The sequence below is a fragment of the Macrobrachium rosenbergii genome, chromosome 1 (genome assembly GCF_040412425.1).
Source record: "Macrobrachium rosenbergii isolate ZJJX-2024 chromosome 1, ASM4041242v1, whole genome shotgun sequence".
Classification (NCBI taxonomy): Eukaryota; Metazoa; Arthropoda; class Malacostraca; order Decapoda; family Palaemonidae; genus Macrobrachium; species Macrobrachium rosenbergii.
This window is the reverse complement of record NC_089741.1, coordinates 36,629,362-36,635,491: the sequence shown is the minus strand read 5'-3', so window position 1 is coordinate 36,635,491 and position 6,130 is coordinate 36,629,362. Positions and strand designations below refer to the sequence as shown.

Sequence of the window (6,130 nt, the reverse complement as noted above, 5' to 3'; positions counted from 1 at the left end):
CGAAAATACCAACAACCAAACCCTTCCAACAACGCCTGCCTAAGGTATAAAAATATCTCAGCGCAACGAGTAACAAAGGCGTTCATGGGAAAATATGGAAAATATCGCTACTACTGGAGAAACAAATCCACAGTTATGTATGGGTACATAGCTTATATCTAAAAATAAATCCCTCCGGAGAGCTTTCGGGAATCTGTTCGATTCCCCTTTTCCACGAGAAAAGATTCCACGTTCCAGAAAGCTCTCTGTAGAGATTAGTGGGTCTGGTTCTCCATTTCAAGATTCTTGCTACTACGAGTATTTTTTAACAATACTATTATTCGTGTGCACTCACTGACATTGGACAAGCCAAAATGAACGATAAGTTATTGAGCAAGCTTTTAAAGAATTCGATGTTCATATATAAAAGAGATATCACAGACGTGAGACGAACACTGTAGTCAGATGCAAATGATAACCACAGATGAATAACAATTAAGTGATATACGAATACAGAAAGATAACTGGTAATAGCCAAACGGGAAGGACGCGAATTTAGCCAGATAGGAGACGTGAATAACAAGGGAAAAAGCAAGGAGATAAATTAAAAGAGGAGATAAATATCAAACGAAGGATGAATCAGATGGCGTTTAAAGTGGCATGACGGGGGATTTCTTGACAGCGCATGCGTCAATCTTCTCTCAAACGCGAGATTGAAACAATTATGCTGACATATTTGAAACTATTACGCTGACAACCCACACAGCGTTCAGTCATGCCCAATCTCTCCCTGTCTTTTCAAAAGGCAAACTAGAGACACCACAAACGGGTTTTACAGAGCTCAAACAAGGGGCCGGACACGCACAAAAACAGAGAAAAAAAATGAAAGCAATTGCCTATCTGGCATCCTTGGAGATGCCCGTCAATATAAGCAAAGGCCTCTGGTGGAGCAGGTACAGTCGAACACACTAATCTTACCCTAGTCCTTCTTCCGACCCAGGTAAGTCCTTTGAAGAGTATTAATACAGAATGCATGCGTTCATATATATATATATATATATATATATATATATATATATATATATATATATATATATCCCTTTTGGTGTTTTTATGGGTTTCCTTTACTAGATGGAATTCTGTTTATATATATATATATATATATATATATATATATATATATATATATATATATATATATATATATATATATATATATATATATATATATAACCTATATAAACAGAATTCCATCTAGTAAAGGAAACCCATATATATATATATATATATATATATATATATATATATATATATATATATATATATATATATATATATAATATATACACATATATATATACTATAGCATCCCTCCGCTTTGTATAGCGTGAAAATTGTGAAATTAGAAGGATTACATGTTAAAAATTCCTTTCCCGCGTAAGAGAATAAACACAATATCAAGTTTCCTAACTTTTTTTATGCTCGTGGGTGTAACACACAAAAAAAGGAATGAATGATGGTTGATGAGAGGGAAGAACAGAGAGCTGAACGTTATGGCACGTAGTGAGACCAAAGTGAAATTTTAGACAGGTTATGACTGAGAAGGACAAAGAGTGATTGGAGGTAAAAGGTTTTTCTTGCTGAGCAAATAATAATAATAATAATAATAATAATAATAATAATAATAATAATAATAATAATAACGCCAAGGGCAGGAGTAGGAGCCCGTATTGTGTCAAAAAGACTGGAAGAATACAGATTTGTCAATCCAAGTGCTGTGTCGCTGAAATTAAGTATGGTTTTCGGGAGAATCGAATCTGTGCCTGACTGGGATTGGAGAACGAGAGAGGGTTGTTGCGCTAGGTGACTTGAATGCCAAAGTAGGTACTAGCGAGAGAGAGAGAGAGAGAGAGAGAGAGAGAGAGAGAGAGAGAGAGAGAGAGAGAGAGAGACTGTAGCAATTTTAACGTTCACAATGCCTGGAGAGAACTGGAAACAGACAGTCATGTGGGTATGTTCTGAAAAGTCTGGCCATTGGAAAGATTTCTCGAGACTCCTGAGTATACTTTGGAGAGAAAAATTCGGATAGAAGAAACAAAGGTCTCTTACTTTATGTATTTGCACAAAGAAAAAGGAAAATACAGTGAACAGAAGGGTGGATGGAGGTATATCCGATCATTATCTTGTGTAAACAAAAGTGAAAACTTTAGTAATGATGTTATTTGCTATAAAATACTTCACTGATTGGTCAGTATAACAGTATATGCATTATTGTTATTATTAACGATAAAAAATGCTCTCACTTCACATAGAAGCAGACAAAAGATGAATAAAAAATACTAATAAATTACTTTTTATTCCTTTCCAGGCTGTCCTTAAAAAACCGTCATGAACATCCGTGTGGTAAGAACTGGTCCAAGAGACTCTTATTAAACTAATAAATAAACAAGTAAAAAATGCGCCGAAATTTCTTCGGCGCAATCGAGTTTTCTGTACAGCGTAAAATCATGGCCACCGAAAAATGATCTATCTTTCGGTGGTCTCGGTATAATGCTGTATGAGCCGCGGCCCATGAAACTTCAAACACGGCCAGGTGGTAGCACATCCTATATCGTTGCCAGATGCACGATTATGGTTAACTTTAACCTTCCATAAAATAAAATAAAAACTACTGATGCTAGAGGGCTGCAATTTGGCATGTTTGATGAGTGCAGGGTGGATGATCAACATACCAATTTGCAGCCCTCTAGCCGCAGTAGTTTTTAAGTTCTGAGGGCGGACAGAAAAAGTGCGGACGGACAGGCGAAGTCGGCACAACAGTTTTCTTTTACAGAAAACTAAAAGCTAAGAACAAGTTGAATACGTCGAAGAAATAACATAGGAAGTTGAATAGCCTATATGTTGTAAAGAATGAATGAATGGAACGAACGTAAGAAAAAACCTTTGAGAAATCAGGTTATGTTATGCAACTCATGGTAATCTTATTACACCTCTACGTAAAAAATGTAATAATGAAAAAAAAAACGTAAGATTGCGGTTTTCCTTCCTGCATACTTTACGCAGAGTTGTAATAACGTTACCTCCAGTTGCATAACATAACCTGATCTCTCAGAGGTCTTTCTTACATTCTTTTCGTCTCATTCACTCATTCTTTGAAACATATATCCAGATTCTCACTCTATATTTTCCTCTGTTCTTGCGTTTTGTTATTCATTAGTTTATATAAGTCACTCAGTGATGAACTGGGAATACCAGAAATTTTTACGTAATCATAAATAATAAAAAATAACATGCGATTATTATTATTATTATTATTATTCAGTATATGAAACTTATTCATATGGAACAAACCCACAGGGCCACTGACTTGAAATTCAAGCTTCCAAAGAATATGGTGTTCCTTAGGAAGAATTAAGAGGATGTAAAGTGAAATACAGAAAGAAGAGATCCCACTTTTCAAAAAATAATAATAATAAGTAGATAAACATATATAAAAAAACTATTAAAATGCAAGAAGAATAGTATTAGGGTAGTAGCGCATTGCATTTTCCCTTGAACTTCTGAAGCTCCAACTGCGCGACATCATCTGGCGGTCGTAATTTGCATTGTAAATCTTAATTTCATCACCCCACCCACCTCCTCCTCCTTCAGGTATTTATGCTCCTGCTGGTGGTGGTTCTGTTGGGGACGGTGTGTGTGGACGCGCAGTTTATCAACCTAGCCCGCAGGAAGAGGCCAGGAGAAAGGCGCTTCGGGTCCACTAACTATGGCACCCACAAATTCGGCAAGAATGGGTACTCCCCACTCGACCGTGAGTCTCCTCACCTTATTATTATTATTATTATTATTATTATTATTATTATTATTATTATTATTATTATTATTTCTCATTTTCTTCTTTTGTTCACCTTTATCTGACATGTTTAATTGTATTAGTGGTTATGACTTGCTTCAAACTGTGTACGAACCATATAGGCTACCAGTAAGTGGTGTATTTCAGTTTTATATGTGCATGTATATACACTGTTTACTATGCAAGCATATATATATGTATATATATATATATATATATATATATATATATATATATATATATATATATATATATATATATATATGCATTATATATATACACATACATACATACATACATATATATAAACATATATATATATATATATATATATATATATATATATATATATATATATATATATAATATATAACTATATACACACACACATATATATATATATATATTATATATATATTGCACATAAAATAAACAGTAAATATGCATGCACAAGTAAAAGTAAAAGACACCGCTTATATATTCATAAAAAAAAACACCACGAAATAATCTACATCATCAATGCAATGAACGTAAAAGCACCAAAAGCATAAAGGAGTTAAAACCCAAACTTTATTCTCCCTAAAGGTAACAGACGAAGTCTGGCGTAACAACCCACGTCACAGTTCCTGCGTAGCGGAGGAGCCGTTCCAAAGACCAGAGGGGGACACTTTTAAAAGAGATCATCCATCCAAGCCCCCTCCGAGGGAGCCGTTTCAAAGGCAAATCCTTTCTACTACTACTACTACTACTACTTGCCCAGAATCTGTAACAAGAAGAATGGAGGGTGTCAACGATGCACGTGGATGTTTTCGGATGACAGGTAATTGGGATTATTCATGATGTTCCGTAATATATCTCATCTACGCCATGAGAATACAGACATAGATAAGTCACCGGTGACATAGCTGCTCAAACCCCATTAGGGACTTTGGTTAGATCTAACCTTCTTGGGTTAGATCATACTTATCAGATTATTCATAAACTATACACAGATTTCCTTTGCGGATGAGAAGTTTTTCCATTGTAACATTTTTTTAAACCTATGTACAATTCATTTACCTCAATACAAGAATTCATGACATTATTCTTTGTTTCCTCATTACAAGTACTGAAAGCTGAAGGAATTAAAGAAGGTTAAAAAAAAACTTTCTTCTTATTCCCGAACCGTTTCGAATATTGTACGCATGCCTATGCTAAATACTTTGTCAACTCACAAACAATACAACCTTTTTAATTGACTATGTTCCTTCCCAAAAGGTAATGAATTGTCTCTCTTTTACTCTAGATAATTGGTGGCCTACGCTGAACCTCTAGAACTGTGCCCCTGTACCAGAAAATTAAGATTCCTTCGAATTATTCCAAGACGAGAGAAATTCAACCCTACTGGTATTCCTCTGCTACTTCAAATACAAGGACTCAAGGACTGGCTTCTCTATTTAATGTCTCCCGCTTGATTTAAATTATTGCTTGCACTTTTCTGTCCTGCTTTGTGTTTTGACTGTCGTATAATGTTTAACTGTATTAAATGTCTCGTGAAAATACTAATCTGCGAGGTATATCGCGACGTTTCTCTTCCTTTCCTTTTTGTTAGTTTGTTTATGGCTTATATTAACGCTGGAGATTCTGAGAAGAATGGCATCCTTTCATAAATGATATCGAGGATAAATTAACAGGAATAAGTAATTGGCGACAGATAATTATCGGTCATATTTAATGACTCAAACTGAAAGCAAATGAATGTAACATATTAACAGCTGAATTATTCAATAGAATAATTATCAAACCGATGGAAAATTTAACATGTTAGACCTGAATTATCAATTGAATAATTATCAAACCGATGGTTCCTTCAACTGAGATAACACAACTTTTAAGAATAATGGGCGATTGACTGATTGCGATGGCGTCTCAATAACATTGTTATCGAAGCTAAAACGATGAAGGGCAACAGGTACTGAAAATATAGAAGGCATGAAATCCCAAAGCTCAGAAGAGGAATGGAGACAAAAATAAGGCATCCAGAAGGCAAATTATACACGAAGTCTGCAAATGAAACTTCACGTAACCAAAATGTAGTGAAACTCGGGTCCACTGCAACAGAAATCATTCAAGAATAGAACAGGGTATAGAATTTAGGCCAAAGGCCAAGCGCTGGGACCTATGAGATCGTTCAGCGCTGAAAGGCAAGCTGAGAGCAGAAACGACTGAAAGGTGTAACAGGAGGAAAGCCTCGCAGTTGCACTATGAACCAATTGTTAGGAGGAGGTGGAGAGTGAGATGGAAGACAGACAATATTAA

At 35.2% G+C, this 6,130-nt stretch overlaps 1 long non-coding RNA gene across 1 annotated transcript; it reads left to right on the top strand.

The window, feature by feature from the left end:
- Nucleotides 1-858: 858 nt before the first annotated feature.
- LOC136850604 (uncharacterized) lies at nt 859-5,390 on the top strand. Its single transcript, XR_010856670.1, has 5 exons — nt 859-979; nt 2,348-2,382; nt 3,631-3,790; nt 4,418-4,652; nt 5,118-5,390. It is a non-coding gene; the product is annotated as an uncharacterized lncRNA (long non-coding RNA).
- Nucleotides 5,391-6,130: the final 740 nt, after the last annotated feature.